This window comes from Emydura macquarii, unplaced genomic scaffold (genome assembly GCF_026122565.2).
Source record: "Emydura macquarii macquarii isolate MOO-44397 ecotype Brisbane River unplaced genomic scaffold, CSIRO-AGI_Emac_v2 contig_3390, whole genome shotgun sequence".
Taxonomy (NCBI): domain Eukaryota; kingdom Metazoa; phylum Chordata; order Testudines; family Chelidae; genus Emydura; species Emydura macquarii.
In genome coordinates, this window is record NW_027133527.1 from 2956308 (window position 1) to 2976473 (window position 20166).

The 20166-nt window shown below is 41.4% G+C and overlaps 1 protein-coding gene across 8 annotated transcripts in view; it reads left to right on the forward strand.

Moving 5' to 3' along the window:
• The first annotated feature begins 4493 nt into the window (after nt 1-4493).
• Nucleotides 4494-20166, forward strand: part of EPN2 (epsin 2) — a 63991-nt gene continuing 48318 nt past the window's right edge. For 7 of the 8 annotated variants that reach the window (XR_010917335.1, XM_067534318.1, XM_067534316.1 and 4 more), the window contains exon 1: nt 5258-5365. The gene's annotated coding sequence lies outside the window, so the exon portion shown is untranslated. Of the gene's footprint in view, nt 4523-5257; nt 5366-20166 lie in introns of those variants that run through there. The other variant, XM_067534317.1, reaches the window with a different exon arrangement.

A 20166-nucleotide genomic window follows, 5' to 3' on the forward strand; every position in this document is an offset into this window, starting at 1 on the left:
GGGCTGATTCTGCAACTTTTATTGGTGCCGATGGTCCCAATGAAACTGCTTGGGTGAGGGCTACCCAGCGTGTATAAGGGCTGCAGAAATGGGCCCTTTAGGAGCAACAAGTGACTTCCACTCATGCCAGTGATGCAACAAGGAAAAAGGCCCAGAGCACTGTGAACTGGGGGAGGGATCACGGCAGGGTCAGGAAAGGAGCACAAATCTGTGGTGGTAGGGTGAAAAGTCATCCTGAGTATGGGGCCAGTATAAAGCCCAGGCACCACGTAAGTTCCACTTAAATTCTCAAAATGTGACTTAAGTGGGTCTTACTGTAAATAATGCATTGGCTTTATGCACAGAGGCGAATTGAATCCATGATGGAAGGAATAAGGGAAGGTGGCACAACCATAGATCAGAGTGTCCCTATCTCTTCTGAAGAAGCACAGTGCTTGATCATGACTAGACCTGAGCACATGCCTCATAACGTCTTTAGTGAATATTCCTTCCAAGAAAAACATCGAATTTGCTTGGATTGTGTTCTCACGCCCCTTCCCAGTCATTTTCTAATGAATTAATGGGTGCAGAAAGAGTGCACTCTTGAAGTGACTATTAGAGAATATTTTAAGGCGAATGAATTTGGAACTCGGAAATATAAATATTTGCCCTGGAAACAGGATTCTAAGAACTTGTCTACGTTGTGAATGAAACTGAAATAATTATGTCAGTGTAGAGTGCCCTATTTTGATATAACTTGAGATAATCCTGGCTTAACTAAGGGCAAATCTACACTTAAAACACTGGATAGGCACAGCTGCTTTATTGAAGACACTCTAAGCCGACAGGAGAGAGCTCTCCTGTCGGCATAGTTAATCCACCTCCCAGAGAAGCAGTAGCTATGTTGATGGGAGAAGCCCTCTCACTCACATAGTACTGTTTACATGAGGGGTTAAGTTGATATAACTACATCGCTCAGGAGCGTGGACTTTCCACATCTCCTGAGTGATGTCCTTATACTGATATAGGTCTATAGTGTAGACCAGACCTCAGTTGATATAAAGGCACCCTTATACTGAAATAAGGGAGTCCATACCCACACCTACATGCTTAGGATCTAACTGATGGCCATATTTGGGGTTGGGAAGGAATTTTCCTCCAGGCCAGATTGATAGCATGAGGCCGGATCACTCCTTCCTCGGCAGTGTGGGGCACAGATCACTTTCTGGTGTGAACTAGAGTAAACGTGGAGTCTCTGTAACTTGAAGTCTTTAAATCAAGAGTTGAGGACTTCAGTAACTCAGTCAGAGGTTATGGGTCTACTACAGGAGTAGGAGGATGAGGTTCTGTGGCCTGCAATGTGCAGGAAGTCAAACTAGATGATCATGATGGTCCCTTCTGACCTTCATCTATAAATCTCTGAGTCTTAAACCAAAATAACTAAGGATGTGAATTACAACTGATCTATATATTTTGGGTCCATGTAGACAAGGCCCTAAGAGTTAAACTCATCCAGACTGGGAAAGGAAACAATACCTTATAGACCTGGTGTGTCCAATCAAAACTAATCACAAGATAGCTCAGATTTTGGATAGTGATCACTTGTAACCAACTGCTCGTGAACAATTTACAGAACAGATTGGGGGTGGAAATTGTTGTGCGTGAACTGGAATATGAAATCAATTCAATAACTTTGTCAGCACCTTGTAGACAATTCAGAAAGACAAAAAGAGGCTGCATATATGAAATAATTCCTTGCACATTATTCATTCAGCCCTAATGATAATGGTCAAATTTACTAGCATTTTGTTCTTGTTGTTTCAAATTTAATTAATTACAAAAAAAATTTCCCAAGCTGGGGTCCTCAAATTAGATGTTAGGCGCCTTAATCCATATTTAGGCACCTAAATGGCCTATGAGATGCTGACCAGCCCCAGCTCCCACTGGGAGCTAAAGATGTTAAACACCTTGAAAACCAGGTGGTTTCTGTATGGGTGCATAAATATGGATTTAGGCACCTAACATTAGGCACCTACATTTGACAACGCTGGCCTCTGTTTTTTAAATTGATTCCTTTAATGACCAGCAGATTGGGAGTGGGGAGAGAAAACCAGTAATGGAGCGAAATGACTGTGATGTAGAGATTGAATTGCACGTAGCTAGAGTCATGCATCAGGATAATGAGATTCAGTCTTGTTTGGATGTGGGGACTGGAGACAGGAGAAGAAAATGTGATCAACCAAGCCAACTCTCCGGAAATGGGAAACCATAGAATGTGGAAATCAAATTTCAAACGGCAGGGCTTTATTTATCAAGTTTTCCTTAGAATTTTTAGTTTAGTTTTTTTTGTGTGTGTGTGTGGCCTGGCTGACATATGGCCAGAGGATCAGGTCATTATAAAGCACTGTTGTTTGTAACCTATTTGTTAATGCTAAGCTGGGGTCACTTGGAGGAGGGAAATGCATTTCCTATTGTGAAATGCTTTCAGGACGGTGTTCCTGTTGTGTCATTTGACTCAACTGTTTTGAGCCATGGCCAGACACTTTAAAACTAGCTAATCAGTGGCTGTCCCCAGCCCTACATGGTTTTTTTTTACATGGGTTTTTTAGAAAAACTCCTGGGGAATTTGGTTCTTGTCAGTGACTAAAGCCATAGCTGGATCCATACATAGCACAGGCACAGCTCTGCTAATGCACTTCACTACTGACCAGCCCTGGTCTCTCCTGACCAGAGATTAGAGCTGGCACTAAGCATAAGCAGACTAAGCAATTGCTTAGGGCCCTGAGCAGCTCAAGGGGGGGGCTATTCACTTTTTATTATGTATTGGGGGAGGGAAATATTCCTGCGTAGGGCCCCCAATGAGCTAGCACCATCTCTGCCAGAGGTGACTAACTGCCTGGAATTATTTAATGGTTTGGTGATGGAAACACAGGTCCAAAGAGGACTAAAATGAGACTACTAAACTCCTTCGACTTGCGATCCTGAGCAAGGATTGTTAACACTCAGAGGTGAGAGACAAGTGCTTTATTCCCCTTAAGTTTCCTGGCTCCCTGTAACATGTTTATACTTAGATGACTGTTGAAGCACCTTGAGCGCTTCCTCAAGTGAGCGCCTGTCGCAGTAATCAGGTGTTGTGACCATAAATGTTATCTCATTTCAGCTCCGTTAATATAAGCTTCAAACTGTGATTCTGAACTCATCCCAGATGCGTAATGTCATTTGTTTGCACTGATTACTCAGCATGGAAAGAGGAAGATGATGTGAAATTATCCACAGCTCCATGTATACAGACACTATGCTAGTCAACTAAGCACCTGCCCTGCCCTTTGACCATACACCCAGGACCTAACCCACCCAACGGCCAGCCATGAATTGCCTATCTTGAAAAATAAACCATGGGATGGGCTCTCTTTCCCTTGGCAACGCTGTTCTTCTTCCCTAGTTGATGAAATCCTTGTGACCTTCTCCCAGTCAGCAGCACGCAGAGCAGAGTTGCTAAAACGCTCTGGAACTCCTGACAATCACCCCCCGTTCTTTGAAGCACCCAGCTGCTCAGCCTTTCATTCCCAGATGTGCTTTGTGGGTTAACAGAAGCCTGTCTGATATCCTGCATATCTTCCTTCACCCAGTGCACTGCAAATACCAGAGCTGTCCTTGCATGCTTACAGCATCTGGAAATAGAACTTATGACCTTCAGCTCCCAAAAATATGGGCCTCTCACCCAGATCTAAGGGCTTAGCTAGGCCAGGGAACTGACACAGACAGGAAGGCTGTGACTACCCTCGAGCTTTCTCCATCTGACTTCCCACTGGTGTGGTGTCAGAGAGAGTAAAGCTCATGTTTTAACCTAGCTAAGAGCAGGGCCAGATGACATTGTGACTAATGATGGAAGCAATAGTGGGAAATAGGAGGGGAAAAGCCTAGTGTAGACAAAGTCTTACAGATGTGATATAATTCCATCCACTGGTGGGACACGCACACCACATTAAAAGGAAGTAAGGATTCATATCAAAGAACAGATCCCAGTTTTTAACTGACAAACAATATTCTCAGAGTTGTTCCACTCGGATGTGTCCCCTTAAGTCAAGGATGTCACTTAAGCATAACCTTCTCACAATTCAGATTTCTTTTGGTGTTTGCTACATTAGAGCCAAAGGGACCAGGCACGAAAATATTTTTTTTTTCTGCCCTAGTTGAAAAAAGAAGGAAATTGTCAGGAGAAAACACTTGTTTTCAAGTTTCTGGGGCAGGGGCAGGGAGTGTGGGAGCTAGAGGAGAGATTTGTGATGAGTGGGGACCGACTATTTTCAGTCACTCCTGAGAGTGGGTGTGGTAGGGCTTGGGGAGGGGAACTGTGGTGGTTTTTGGTCACTCCCCGGGCAGGGTGGGGCTGTCAGGCTGACAGTCATGTATCTGTAGGAGTGACATTTGCAATGTCTCCTTGGAGCACCCGGAGCAAGCTCCTTCCTCCCAGGAGGGAGAGACTTTAAAAATCTGCCTTAACGCTCCTGTAACACATGGGCCTTGTGGGGCGTCCGGCCAGGTGAGCGGGCTTCCATGAGGGCCCCGGGGTGAGCCACCTGGTGCCGTGGGAACGGGGAGATGGGCTCTTGGCCACTGAGGGGAGTTAGGGGGAGAGAGTAGACGGGTGAGGAGGGGTTGGGGGGGGGGAGATCCCTCAGGAAGGGGAGACTTGGGCATTTGCCCTTGTCTCACCCGGCTGGGGGGGGGGGATTTTCAAGCCTGTCTGCAAAAATGTCAGGATCCCCCTGCCCAGCCTGTGCATTAACACACGGGGGGGCTCTGGGAAGCCGGGGGGGCTGTGATTTCCAAATCCTGCCCCCCACCCGAAATGGGAGGAGAGGGTCTGTGATTGCCATGTCCCCCCCCGCCCAAAGGGGGGAGAGTCTGTGATTGCCATGCCCCCCCCCCGCCCCAAAGGGGGGAGAGAGTCTGTGATTGCCATGCCCCCCCCGCCTCAAAGGGGGGAGAGAGTCTGTGATTGCCATGCCCCCCCGCCTAAGGGGGGAGGGGGGAGAAGGGGGGAGAGAGTCTGTGATTACCATGACTGTGACTCCCCCCCCGCCCCGCGGTGGGCTCGAGCTCGGTGGGGGGGGGCGGTGGCACCGGCCGGGGCGGCTCCGCCTTTCGCTCTCCCCGCTCGTGCCCGCGCGTCGCCACGGGGGGGGGGGGGGGCGGCGGGGGCGTGGGGAGGGGGGGCGCGGGGACGCGCACGGGAACCTCTACTACTCCCTCCCCCCTCCCAGCCGCCGCCATGTTGGATGGTGCGTGTGGGTGTCAAAGCCAGCCAGAGGCGGCGGCGGCGGCGGCCGGGCAGCCAGAGCTCCGGGCCCCGCTCCCAGCCCCGCGGCGGAGGCGGCAGCAGGTCAGTGAGGAGCCGGGCGCCTGCCCCCGCTGGCCTGGGCCGGGGGGCGACTCCCCGCCCCCTGGGGGATGGATGGGGGCAGCTCCCGCGGGGGGGTGTCTCTGTGCTGGCTCGGCTCACCGGTGGGGGGCTGGGTGTGTCTCTGAAGGGGGCGGGGGCAGTTGGGGGGGGGCGGTGTGGGGCAGGCTGGGGGGGGGTTTGCGGGGCGGCTGCCGCTGGTGTGTGGCTGGAGAGCAGCGGAGGTGCCTTAGGGTGTGCCCGGGAGGTGTGGTGAGTGTGGTGAGTGTGTGAGTGTGTGTGTGTGTGTCTGGGCCTCGAGGGTGTGCGCTGGATTGTGTGTGTGCGGGAGTGTGTGGTCGCCTGCCGGGGGCGTTGGTGTGTGTGTGTGTGGGGGGGGGAGTGACTGACTTGTGGGGTTCCTTTGAATGTCAGGGACGCCCTTTGGGCTCCCAGGAGCCTTTGTTGTCTGTGTTCGGATGGTGACAACAATCGGTCCCCATCATGGCAGCTGAGTCCGCGCTCCCCGCTTGCAGACTTGGGAGAGCACTTGCGGGATCAGCCCGTCACTCTCTCAGCAGGGAAGTTGTTGTCTTGTGCTGTGACAAACGGTCTGCGACTGATAAACACCTGCCCGAAGAGATGCACCCTAAACCTCCAAACTGAAGTTCGGGCCTCTGTTTCCATCTGTAGATGCCACAAAGCCAACTTTCTTTTAACTCGACCTGGCTACAGGTTTCAATTGAATTGTGTTGGGTGAACATCAGCAGTTTACTCCATTTAAAAAAAAAAAAAAGAAAAACTTCTGTTCAAGTTTTGGAGATAAGTTCTGAAAACTGTGTTTTGTTTGCTGAAGGAGAGGTCTGGATGATATCAAATGTGGCACCAGTTTATGTTTTCCTAGAATACACTGGTACGAAGGTGCTGAGTATTTTTCCCCCTCTAGTTTTATCTGCAGTGGACTTGCTCCTGCAGATTAGTTGTAGGTAGTGAATGTGAATAGTTGTGCTTGACTTTTGTTAAATCTTCTTATTATTGTCATTTAAATAAAGGATTCTTGCATATTAGCAGTGATGAAAGTCTCTTACGTCGGAAAATTTGGTTTTATGTGTATGGTTTACTGGATGTTATTCATTAATAATTTGTTTCTGGTCGCACCAATAGCGTGTTATGTGTTTTCCACTTAGTCACATAAAGTATAAAATTAGTTAAACTTGTGGTTTTCTTTTCGACTCTTTGAGAAACTTGTATTTTCAGCAAAAGATCTATATCATATTTTCGTGTCACTATTTGACTCTTCAGATATATTGCAGACATGAATTGTGTAGATTGGAGCGACTGGTTCAGGATGCTGGTAATTCTGATTCTTTTAGTTTGAGCTTTGCGTAATGATTATCTGCCCAAACATGTTTTACTTTAATGGTAATGTGGGGCTTCGTTTACATGATTTTATACTGTGTAAAATAGGGCAAAACATAGTTTTAGAAAATTGGGGTGTTAGGACACAGTAAAATATGAAACTTTGTATGCAGTTTTACCCCTTTTTAGACTACAGCTTAATTTGTGCTAAATAGGAAAACGTGTATCTTTTGTAATAGTATTTGTATATTACAGAAAAAAGCATAATTACAGTCCTACTTTCTAAATGGTATGTCTTCAGTCATTTTGCAGTAAATTATTTTCAGACAAACTCAGATGTCCTCATTTCTTTTGATCTTAGATGTTTGTTGCATTGGCTTTTCATGCAGAAGAGCAGGAACTTATACCAGAGAACAGTCAAAAATGTTAGGTATTGGTAAACCAGGCTAATGAATTTTCAAGTATAGATCAATATTTTAATGATATTTTCAAGGCTACCAAGGTCTGACTCTAAATTATCCGTGAATATGAGTGTCCCTAGCTTAGCTTGATTTCATACCACCTAGAAAGCAAATTGGGATGAAATTGACACCTATACATAAGTGCTATTGCGGACTGTGACTTGACTGACTGATCTAATAAAGTAAATAGAAGCATACGCTAATATGGAATATCATATCCTACATGGTGTTGCATAGCAGAGATAAGATTGAATATTTGAAGTCACAAGTAAAGATACTGGTAAATTAAAACAAATGTTAAGATTTGTAAGGGTCACTGCCAGGCTTGCGTGGTCCCTCAATATAATTAATGCTAAAATCTTTTTAAAATGATAATCTGGGGGGGGGGGGAACACTTCAGCCTTCCAAAACCATAGTTACAGAATGCCACCTACTCTCTTGGAAGACCCACTGGTAGAAAATCCAGGCTGTCCGGCGTGAATGAGTGCAGTTATTCTTTCTTTCTGCTTTGCCTTGTTTTGATGTGAATAGGCAAGGTATCAAAATGTACTAGTATCCTGCTGTCTTAAGTGCTTCAAAGAGCAGGATTTTAGTATCAATACCTTGCCAGCTCATAAGAAGGCAGCAGGCACAGTGGAGGGGAACAGTGTGCATGCTCTTGTAAAACAAAACGGATTGGTTTAACTTCAGGCCTCCCAGCCTTGATATTGTCCTTTCATTGGGCTACAATGCTGTGTTGCATAGTATGCTTTAAAAACCTCACAGAATTCATGATTTTTGGGTTGCCAGTGTAAGACTGATTTTTCCTGTTCTGTTAAAAAAGAATCTTCAAGCCGCATGCTTGTTACAGTGTGTGAATTCAATGACCACAGCTTTCTAGATAGATCCTGCCCTGACATACAGTTTTAAAAATTGAGCAAGGGAGGCAGAGTGGGTGAGAAATAAGCAAGCACCAACTTTATTTTATTGCTGTCTTACTACTGCAATTTTGACCTTGGATTTAGAGATCTAGATTTCAGTTGGCTTTATTAAATAATGGCTTTATTAAATAAAGTGTTGATAAATGGAGAGATTGTGAGATTAAGCTTCTAAAGTTAGCTAAAATTTCCATCTGAAAGGTGGCTTTTACAGTTCACCCATTGAGCTGCGCTCCTCAACAAGACCGATCTAACTAAAAGGGCCCCTTTTTAAACATTAAGTTATCAATTACTTGAAATGACAAACTAATTAAAAAAAAAAAAAAAGGTAAATGTTGGTATTTTGTCCAGATCTTGAAGCTGAAATGTTCTTCAACTTTTGCTTTTAAAAAGAGCACCGAATTAAAAAGATTACACTTCAGTCCTAAAATATTTTGCCTACTAGTATTACACGTAACTCCTTACGGCACGTTTACACTTGAAAGTTAATTCGGATTAAAGTAAGTTGTGAATTTTTTAAGTGCAGTATCTATTTCTGAATAACTCCATATATAGACAAGCCTAGAGAAGCATAATTAAAATATAAGAAGGAAATTTTTTTTAATCTTTTTGGATTGTTCACTTTGTATGGTTGGGAGCACTGTGAGTATGTTCAGTTTAATTTTTGCCCCATAGCATTAGCCAGATTCCCTTTGTTAGTACTGATCTTTCACACATCAGTTGAGGAAAGAGCATTAAAAATAATAGGCAAATGTGATTTTGTAAAATCATAAAAATTGATGGGAGTACTTAGGCATATGTAATACCTGTAATTACTTTTAACACCATCTTTTGAAATTAATTACATTTCAAGTGATTTTCCTTTAAATGTAAGTAACTTACACATCTGTGCTGTGATCCCTCAAACTGTAGCACATGCTCAAATTTACTCACATGTAAAGTTTAAGCCTGTATATAGGTGTTTGCATGATTGGGGCTCTGGTAAATATAGACAATTTAATATGTTATGAACTATTTATATGTGTTTCCAGGTTGCTATGCAGTTGTGGATCCAGTAATATTTGAATTTTGATTTGTTGTCCACCTTTACAATGTTTTTATGTGAAAAGATACTTGTCAAAGACACATTTCCATTTATTACAATACATGCCCCAAAATGTAAAGATTTCCTTGTATATATCGTGTAATATACTAAAAGCATCAACAGTTTGAACTAGTTAAGTCTCTCAAACAATATTCTCTGAATCCTTTCTTTTGTTAATAGCATCCTAGCTTCCTGGTGGTGCTGGACGCACAGGATGCTGAAGAGTCCGAAGTCTAACAAAGTTCATTTTCCTAGATACTGTATATAAAATTGTTTGTTTTAATCAGAATAAATCTTCTCAAGTTTTAGCAATATATCCTCTGTTCTCATTGAGTTGCTTAATATCTTATTTGTTGGTCTCAGTTCTTGTATCAGACTTCTTCTGATGTTGCACTATTCTCCCGTAGTTTGTCAGATGCTCCTTTCTGTGCTCCCAATGCTGCTTTTGTAGTTAGCTTTAGTAGAGTTGCCTGCAGCTGCAGAGTCCCCTGAAATATAACTTTATTTTAATAAATACAGAATGTTGCAAGATATAGTATGCCTTTGCTCCAGAAGCCATGCTGTAGGGAGAGTTCTTGAATTGAGTCAACTCCCAGACAGATTTTATTGGTACAAAGAGATTTTATTGTCTTTGTTGAAGATCTCCTATTCTTTCCACCTCTCTGGCCTCCATAATCATAGTCTTGTATAATTGGACACATATATGTGTTTTTGAGTTGTAGTAATGTTTGACACCTGAGTGGGTTCCAGTATGCTTTTTTCTTTCCTGTATACTTCATGACCCTATGAGTCTAGATCCAAAGTCTTGACAAAAATCCTCTTGTATGGTACCCTACAATAAGTCTATTATTTGCACGTTAAGGGCCTATGCTTAATTTTTCTAGACTGTAGTACAGCATTTGGGTTTTTTATATCAATTCATTAATTAGCAGCTCTCAAAACTATCTTGCTAGATTGTTTTCGGTTCTATTTATCATTTTACAGCACTCAAAAGTGTGCTAAGCACCTCACTAAAGTGTTGTTGTATGTGTTCTTCCATCAGGTTTGTAAATCTGCAAGTAAGTTTGCATTGTTAGGAATCCAGTGTAGTGATAGTTAAATGCAGGGTCATTTTTACTGTGTGTGATTCTAGAAGTGACTGTATAAAGATAGACATGGGTCCTGAGGATCTTGGAGTAGATGACATATCTCCATCTTTTAGGTCTGAAGAAATTGCCCCCCAGCCATTTAATTCACTTTATTATTCCATGAAACACAGCAAGGAAAAGCAGAGAGTTTGACCCTTAGGCCTGTTCTGTTTGGCTGTTAGTTCCTTACCCTGGAAGACTTCTCTGTGTTTTGTTGTATCTGTATTAGCCTAAAATAGCATCAAGGATGACATGTAATAATGATGTTACTTCAATTCTTCTAGTGGTTTCTGTACTACATTAGGAATCTTAATTTCTAGACTTTTGGTCGGTTGTGTAGTTTTTCTGAACCTTTACAAGTGCTATAATAATTTTTCATAGTGTTACTGGAACAAGCAACGTTTTAAGTAGGATCTTTGCGGAGAATTGCATAATCTTAGTACTGTTCATCTGTTCCTAACTGTTTAAATCACTTCCTCACTCTTAAAGAAAAATCTCTCATCTACTATTTCTTGTCTGTATTTTTGTCAATTGTGATTTATCCCCTTCTGAGTTTGTTTTGTAACTTAGTAACTTTTATCCTAATTGTGCAACCTTTACTCATGTTGGTGAGCAATTACTCTCACAAATAGTTCTTTTGACTTCTGCAGGACTACTCACATGAGTTGTTGCTCACCAGGTTGAGTAAGGATTGCACAATTCACAACTGAGGCCTTTGTTTGCAATGGGCATAATTTAAAAAATGTCAAGTAATTGATTTATGCGGTTCTGATATCCCTTGAGGAAGGGGAAATCATTGTGTTCTAAAGATGGCTTCTTTTCAGATTTTTGTGTCTCAGATTCTTCATAGAGTGATATTTGAGGAGACTTCTTTCTTCTTGAACCAGTTTTTAATTTAGTCACATTTTCTATCTTGGACTCCTGTAGCCCACACAAGAAGTGTTCAAGAAATGTCTAAAAGCACACTACATGGTGTGGCTGAACTTTGTTTTTTCTGAGTTATTGCTCTCAGGGTCAATAAATAGCCATTCTTGATCCTTAATGTTTTTATCCTAATTTTATGTCTTTATATTGTCTATCCTCCTCTCTGATGCATGCATAATGACACACTCTAATTTCTTCCTTTTGCAAGTAGAAAACTGCTCCCATTCAGGCAGTTGCGTATGTCATTAGCTGGGCAAAACCAGCATCAACAAGCACCTGGAAAGTTCTGTTGCCCCAGGTGCGCCCCCTTTCCACCCCATGTTCAACACAATCTGGGCAGGGGCAAGGTTTATAGCAACAAGAAGCCAGAAATAGGAGAGGATGGCTTCTAATCATATAAAATTAAAATAATTTTAAAAGATCTCAAGATTGGCCATTCATTGTTCCTGATTCTCATTTCTAAACATGATTATAACAGTACTTTTAATATGGCTATATTCTCTAATAAATGTCTGTGGAAAAATGATTTGGCATATGAATATATGTATAGGAAAGCAGTGAAATCATTACTTGAAATCCAGAACTTTAATGCTTTTAAATATTTAGATAGCTAATTAATCAATCAGCAAAGTACTTCACCAGCTTGTGATGTTGCTGGAGTGTGAATAGGGAAGGCTGTTTGGGAAGTTGCGGGAGGCATATGAATCTTACACCTACCTGTCAAATCAGACTAATAGAATTCCTGTGAGTCTTAAAAGAGCCAGTGTCCAGGTATTTAATCATTTAAAAAAATGTTCTCTGCATAATAACCACTTGGAAGCATGCAACTGACATCTGTTCTTTTATTTATTGAAATATTTTCCTCCTAAAGCATGAATTAGCTTATTTTATGATTGCTAACCAGTGTTGTTTCTCATGCATTGACTTTTTAAGACTTTGAAGCATTTGTTATCGGGGTGGGAAACAGCTAATTTTTTTGTTGTGCAAAGTTCATATAAGTTAAGCGCTTAGTCTAGCAACCTTGGAGTGCATTTCCCAAAAATTAAAGATAATGCCTTCCTTGGTATGTTTGTAGATTAACAATGAAGTAGATGCCAAGTACCTTTCCCATTAGGACTGTGCAAATATAGACTAGAAATTATTAGTTAACACTTTAATGATTACTTCTGAGAATCTCTGTAGTGCACTCTCATTTGCTTTGATGCATATGATAGCAGCGGACTGCTCGAAAGGTCCAGAAAGTTGTTAGTTTTCATTGCTGTAAACTTCGTAAGGGTGCAGCCCACTTTTTTGGCACATTTTGTAAAGGAACATTATCAGTATTATAAATCATTATACAAGGGTGGCCACCTTAGTGTGAAAAATAGTTTCTTTTTGTGTGGAAGTCCTTATGTATATTTGGTATGAGTATGATATATGCAAATGTTCTTAAATTGATTTTGCATTGTTTTCAGAATTACAATTGTGCTGGAATTGAAGTTTTAAATCTTTCTGAGATTGTTTAAAAGTTTGGAACACACCAAAATGTATTTGAATTTTTAAAATTAAGAGAAGAATTGGGCAAAATCACTTTTCAATAGCTCTACAACAGAGAAATGTCTCGGTATGAGCAGATATTTGTGTGTAATGTTTAAAATTTACAAATTGACTCATTTGTGAAGTATTGGGAATTTATGATGGACTATTTTGCTATTTTAATAGTTAAAATGGTCTCTTAGCATAGCTGGTTCAGTTGAGCAGACTGAAAAGTATAATTAGGAGTTTTGTGTCCTTCATCTTTCAGTTAGTAGCTGTAGTTTAATTGTTTTAATTAATGAAAATATGAATTTATGATTCCTTTTGAAAGCACATGTAAAATGCTTTCTTAAAGTCAGAGCATGTCATAATTTGGCATGCATAATATTAAGAAATACACTGCCTGGCGGTAATTTTATACTATGTTGGATTTTTGAATGATATAGAGTAGGATTGTATTATGGGTTGCTGTTAATAGAATATTAAGGTTGGAAGGGACCTCGAGGTCATCTAGTCCAACCCCCTGCTCAATGCAGACCAACACCAACTAAATCATCCCAGCCAGGGCTTTATCAAGTTGGACCTTAAAGATGGAGATTCCACCACCTCCCTAAGTAACCCATTCCAGTGCTTCACCACTCTCCTAGTGAAAAAGTTTTTCCTAATATCTGACCTAGACCTCTCCCACTGCAACGTGAGATGATTGCTCCATGTTCTGTCATCTGCCACCACTGAGAACAGTCTAGCTCCATCCTCCCTGGAACTTCCCTTCAGGTAGTTAAAAGCTGCTATCAAATCCCCCCTCTCTCTTCTTTTCTGCAGACTAAACAAGCCTAGTTCCCTCAGCCTCTCCTCATAAGTCATGTGCTCCAGCCCCCTAATCATTTTTGTTGCCCTTCGCTGGACTCTCTCCAATTTGTCCACATCCTTCCTGTAGTGGGGCCCCCAAAACTGGGCACATTACTCCAAATGTGGCCTCACCAGTGCCGAATAGAGGGGAACGATCACTTCCCTTGATCTGCTGGCAATGCTTCTACTAATGCAGCCCAATATGCCTTTAGCCTTCTTGGCAATAAGGGTACACTGTTGACTCGTATCCAGCTTCTTGTCCCCTGTAACCTCCAGGTTCTTTTCTGCAGAACTGCTGCCTAGTCAGTCGGTCCCCAGTCTGTAGCAGTGCATGGGATTCTTCCGTCCTAAGTGCAGGACTCTGCACTTGTCCTTGTTGAACCTCATCAGATTTCTTTTGGCCCAATCCTCCAATTGCCTAGGTCACTGTTTATCCTATCCCCATCCTCCAGCGTATCTACCACTCCCACCATCTTAACGGTAAGCACTTTTCTGGATTGGGGCCTATGTCATTATCTTGGATAGCTAGTAAAATGACTAAAATAAAAGAACATATACTTGAGTATTCTGAATTGAGTAATAGATTTTATTACATATACCAAGACATTCAAACTGGTCTGAATGCTACAGGATAGTTCAGCCATTCATCTTTTAACCTTTCTTGGTCTGTTTGCAAACTCTATGATTCTTCTACATTCCTTTTTCTGTCGCCTGAAATCATGTCCACTAACTTTTCTACAAAGGGTTTTCTTTGTTTTTTAAAATGACTTGGAGGAGAGGGAAGGGAAGTCATGTGCTGTTTTCTGTGATAGTACAGCATATATGAAACGTCTTTTGTCAGAAACAGTTTTGGGGGTTTTTAACATTAAAAATTCAGAAAGTGAAAGTCTAGCAGTTGGGAGGGAAAGATTTTCAATGAGGGCTTTTGTCTACACTAGAAAGCTGTACTGCTTTAACTGTACTATACTGTACTGTAACTGTATACTATGGTTAAAGCGATATAACCCCTCCATACTGTGAATGCAGATATATTCATATAAAGGAACTTTATATTGGCATAGCTATTCCAATAAGGGAAGGGGAATAACTTTACTGATGTATCACCTTTATAGCAATATAATTGTATCTACACTAGGATTTTTACCAGTGTAACCATACTGGTTTTAAAAATAAATCACACATTAACTGACATAGCTACACCAGTAAAACTTTTAAGTGTACTCCAGGACTTTTGATGCTGCAAAAATCTTAACCCCTCTTTTTAACTTCAGTGCCTAATAAAAATGAGAGAGAGGATGTTAAATGCAACCCTGAGATTTGAGGTCCATAAAGATCAATATCTGCTACGTTTTTGTCAAAACCCTTGTTTTAATTAATTTTTTATTAAAAATAGTGACTCGCATCTGTTTCCCCTTCATGGAATAGCCAAGTAGGAGGGATTTAAGCACCCCCCCCTGCTGACACAACCACTGTTTACATGCTAAGCAGATGCAAATAGCATTCCCCTCTCAATCACACCCTCTTTACTTACAGGTTGCTACATTGTTTTGATTAAAGTTGTTACATTGCTGCTCCCAGCCTAGAGGGCGGGGGAGAGGAAAAAACTCATTACAACTTGATTAACATATTTGTGGCATTTGTAATATCACCCTTTCACAGAAAACAGTTTCAGAAGCTGCTGAGGGCATAGGGTTATGTCAAAAAGAAAAACATTAAGGAGGAATGAAAGTCAGAAGAAAAGTATTTAAAAATATTAGAGGGATTTAAAAAAAAAACCATACATGCTACCATATGAGAGCTGTTAAAAGTTCAAAAAAGTGGAAGTCACCTTTAAAGATTTAACACTTAATTTAGCTAAGATGTGGGAGCTGAGGATGTAGATCCATACAGACTCTTAAACACTGAGGTATTGTCTATATGAGAAGAGTTCTTGAAAATTTCCCCCGTTTTACCTGGTTCAGTTTTACCTGATGTTTACGGGGAGTGCTAATGTAATCAGCTGCTGACATCATTTTCAGTACCATGTTGATTGGTCTTGTTGTGAGCTGGGTTAGATGACATGGTGCTGAAAATGATGCCAGCAGACACTTGCTCGCTCCCCTAGTACTTCCGTTTCCCCCCCCTCATCTCCCCCCCCCCGAACTTCCTTAGTGTAGACAAGGCTTTACTGTACACAAGGCTATAGATATGTATCCTGTGCTATTATATATTGAAGAATGGTGCTGAATCTTTAAAGGTGATCATAACAAAGACATCCTTTGTGCACAAGCTGAGCTGGTGCGCTGATATCAGTAAGAGTTACCAGAAATAAAAGTAAACTATGGTTAAGTCTTGCGGTTAACGTGCAAGAAGTGCTCTTCCAAAACCAGGGAAGATCAGACTTGACATTCCTGAAATCTGCAAGGTGTTTTTGTTTTTTTTTTTTTTAGAAAGGGGGGGGAGGGTGGGAGGCAGTATTGCCTCTGTCTCTTCAGCACTCTTGTTGGAAAACCATTCAGGTAGTTTTTATATATTCTGTGGAAACACAATGTAAAAAATTCTAGTAACCTCCCTTCTCCCCCACCTTTTCAGCTCACCTTTAAGACAGTGTCAGTTTCCAATCTTTGACAACCTGTATTTCCTATTCCTATCCGAATGTTGCTCTGACCGTGGAAAAACAAGTGTTTTTAAAGTACTTCTACTTTTGTTACTCTAATTAATTTTTGAAACATCAGCAAATAAGTGTTTATTTTTTTAACTTTAGCGGCTCTCCTGTGTTTATGGCATATATTAGCACTTAGGGAAAAAACTCTCTTCATAACATAGCCAGGAGATTCTTATTCCATAGCTCTCTGAAATGGATAACACGAAAAGATCTGAGAAGGTTGAGTCAAAATCCAACGTAGTGTAACATTTGCAACAACCTTGTATTAAGGAAACAATGGAGTTCTTGATTTCCAACTGAGACCACTATTTAATAACATCTGATTTAATCATTGACAGGCAGGGAAAGGCATGGTCCCCCATACCCTTTGCGGGTAAATGGACAATGCAAGCTTCTAGAGAGTATGCTGACGACTCTGCTAAGGAAAAAGATATCTGCTGCAGCTCTTTGGACAAGGATTTTATTGGCATGGGAATATTGGTAAATGGAAACACTGCCAAGCATTCAAAGGGGATAACAAAATTGGGGGTGATCTTAATATATCCATTCCCCCTCCTTTAATGAAATGGTTGCTGTCAGTGTACGGCAGGAGATGCTGGAGTTTTACCAGCTCAAAATGCAGTCAATAACAGGTTCAGCATGATGTTTTTGTGCCCACGCATTTAGGGGCAGTATTGAAAAATTGATAGCCCCTCTGCCAGTAGATGAACATTTGTAGGTTAGAGTCTCCTCTGCAATTTGTCTGGATATAATGGAATATTCTTGCAGGGAGGAGGGGGGGGGGGGAAGAGAGTAGGGTGGGAGGGGTGTCTAAGCAAAAGAATAAAATGGCCAAAAAACACAAGAGCAAGCTTGACTTCCCCTTTCTCATCTGAGGAGGAGAGAGTTCATTCAGAGAAGGAGAAATCTGACAGTCAGGAAAGAGTATCCTGTATAACTCAAATCTGTGATTAAGAGAATAAGTAACACTCTGTGAGTACCTCCAGAACAAGAGGAAAAGAGTGGAAAAAAACCAGTTTCCTTTCTAAATTAAAAAATAGAGGCGACAGGCTTTTCCATTCCTTACTCCTCCTCTTCCTCCTTATCCTGTCACTTGGGGTCAGCGGCTCTTGTTCCTCATCTGTAAGTGTTCTTGTCAAAGGAGTCTTTTAAACTGACACCAGCCTTCTTCATGTTCTCTTTCAGTGTCTTGTACCGTCTTTTTCTAGGTCTTCGTCGTGGTCTTTATCCTTTGACTGTGAGCTCTTGTACTCTCTGGCCAGCATATTCCATATCTCATCTCACGTGATTCATCCATCTCTGTCGTCACTCCAACAGCTTTTCTGTGGTGTGGGCTTCTTGCATTATGTTTCGTTGTGTAGCCTGTCAGCTCTCATTATTCCCGGCATCCACCAGAGCATTCTCATTTCAGCAGTGTGAAATAGTTATTCTTCCCTCTTCCTCATTGACCAGCATTCTGACCCGTATGCCCTGGCTGGCCTACTCATGATCCAGTACGCTTTGCTCTTTAGTTTACTTGGCATATTCTTATTGCATAGAACTCCCGTCAACTCCCTCCACTTACATCAACCACTATTGGTGTGGCTCCTAACATCCTCATCCACAGTCCCATCATGGTTCAGCTCTGAACCCAGGTATGTGAACTGTTGCACAGACCTTAAATTTGCATCATGTAGTTTTATTGACTTCTTGTCCCTCTCAGCGAAGCATCACATGTATTTTGTCTTTTGTTGGCTGAGCCGGAAGCCATTTTCTTCCAGTGCAGCCCTCCATAGTTCTGGGTCCCTTTCCAGTTTGTATTTGTCTTCATGGCACAACAACCTGATTGTCCAAATATGTGTCTCCGACAGATTGCATGACCACAGGTGCCACCATGATAATTCTCTAGGAACTGTCATAAACCTTCTCTAAATCCACAGAAACTAAGTGGCGTTTCTTGCATTTCTCCCTATACTTCTGCAATATTTGGGTTGCAAACATTTGCATCCCTTGTTGACCTTACTGGCATACACCCTAATTGGTTGTCAGTTACCGGATGCTCCAGCATCTCCTGAAGTCTTTCCTTGATCATTCTTTTCCATTTCTTACTAGTGGACATAATTATTCTGAATGATCTTAGTTTGTATTGAAGGCAGATTCCTCAAAGCAGCTGATGAAGCTTTATGAAATTCAGTCTGAAAAACAAGACTTTGTGATAGTCACAAATATGTACAACAGTGACCAGACTGGCAAGGGAGGTGCTCTTTATATAAATACTTAATGGACCACAAACCGGAATCTTCTGCAAAGACAACTTTTTGCATCTGGTGGATTGTGGGCATCAGTCAGCTTTAATGAGAGATCTTTTCACTTCAGTATTAATATTCAATAATAAATATTTCTCTTAAAGCTGTGGTGTATAATCTGAGATTTTCAACCACAGTAACATCAGCCCATGCAGTTACTAGACTTCAGCCATTGGCTGAGAGTAGTCCTACAGCAGTTTTGTCTAGCTAAATATACAGAAGGAAGACTTGTTTTGGTGACACACTGGAAAAATTGGTGAGGGAATCATGAAAGAAGTGTTTTTTTTAAAGCCCAGGGAATAGATTCCAAGCTGTATAGCATAGGAGACTGTCCATAAAGTCATGGGAGACTTAAAGGAGACAGCTAGATTCTGGCATAGGAAATGCAACACATTGTCATTGGGTACCAAAGCTTAGTATCTGGTAAGATTTCTGGAGATTTGATGGCAATGAACATCAGATGAGTTATAGATGGGATAGAAGTATGATACTTGGAGCTAGAACTTTACTTCCACCAACCTTTTTTCTTAGTGTTTGGTCTGCCAACAGGGAAGTACAAACAAGGTAATCTCACACATGAAAGTAAGCTGCCAAGTATGTATTTGTACAAGGATGATATTGTGTGCTAATTATTTTCGTAGCAGTCCAGAGGCATGAGCAGTGTTGGATTTAAATGCTAAACAGGTACCTGTTTGTGTGAAAATATTAACATCAGTATCTCAAGGGAGTTTATTCACCTCTTTTAGATTTAAAAATCTTAGATACCCACCCTAGCTAGAAATAAACACTTCAGTTGAAAGTATCCAAATTTGGGCATTGGAATGTATACTACACTACCAGTACAGATCCTCTAAGTTACAGCACTGAGGGTATTTACGAAGTTGCTGGTGAGTAGGGTGACAAAAGTATCAAGTCTGAGAGGAAGGAACACATGTTTCATACAAGAGCCAACTCAGGGAAAGCGACATTTAGCAATAGAACAGGCAGCAGATGCTTTCTAAAAGCAAGTCTTTGTCATTGTTGAAAAAAGCAAGCTAACACCTACTCAGAGAATACACCAGCTAAGAGTCCTTAATGGATAAGAGAACAGGTAGAATATTACTGCTGAAGGACATATTCAGAAAACTTAGGAAGCATTCTGATGAAGCCAAAAATCAGTACACATCCACCAAAAAATTTGTGGGAATTAATACCAGGTTTACACTAGGGAATCTCCCCTCTCCCCCTAAATTCACACAAGGCAAAATTAACTAGTCCATATAACAACCATTTATGTTGTCAAAAATATGATCCCAGTGACGGGAAAGATTTATTAATTCAGGGCCCTCTGTGTGTATAGCATATACTATTGAAAGTCTATTGCTTCTAAATAAGCACTTTGCATACCATGTGGCCAGCTCTCCTTTTTTAGCAGATCATCCCCATCAGGAATGTATTAAAGAATATGGTTAAGATTCAGGAACTGGTACAACACATCAGTAGGCCAAACAGGATCCTGATCCGTAGTTTCTTTGTAACAGTAAGCAGAACTCTAGACGGAATTTCTGGTTCTTTCATAAGAGCAGTAGCAGCATCTTCATAGGTAGACTGGTTTTCTCTTCAGAGAAAATATGAAAAGCTTCTACTTGGTATGTTTTGG